Below are 323 nucleotides of genomic sequence, written 5' to 3' on the forward strand. Positions count from 1 at the left end.
TCTGTCTTCATCCAAAGGCTGCTAGTGGAAGACTGACTTCCAGGCAACTAGGGTGAGGATCTTATACCCACACCCACAGTGACACACCCATTCCAACTAGGTCACACCTATTCCAACAAGGCCACACCTTCAGATGGTGCCACTCCCTGGTCCAAGGATATACAAACCATCACAGGTGCCTAATTCCTTTCTGCGTCAACTCTGGCCGATGAAATGAGAATTCTGTCACCCCCATGTCTCTTTATCAGTGCACTGAAGGTGAATGAGTTAGCAGTATGAAAGCCTTTGACTTCTCCAAAACAAAGGTGTTATGACATTACTAA

Source organism: Mus caroli, chromosome 14 (assembly GCF_900094665.2).
Source record: "Mus caroli chromosome 14, CAROLI_EIJ_v1.1, whole genome shotgun sequence".
Lineage (NCBI taxonomy): Eukaryota > Metazoa > Chordata > Mammalia > Rodentia > Muridae > Mus > Mus caroli.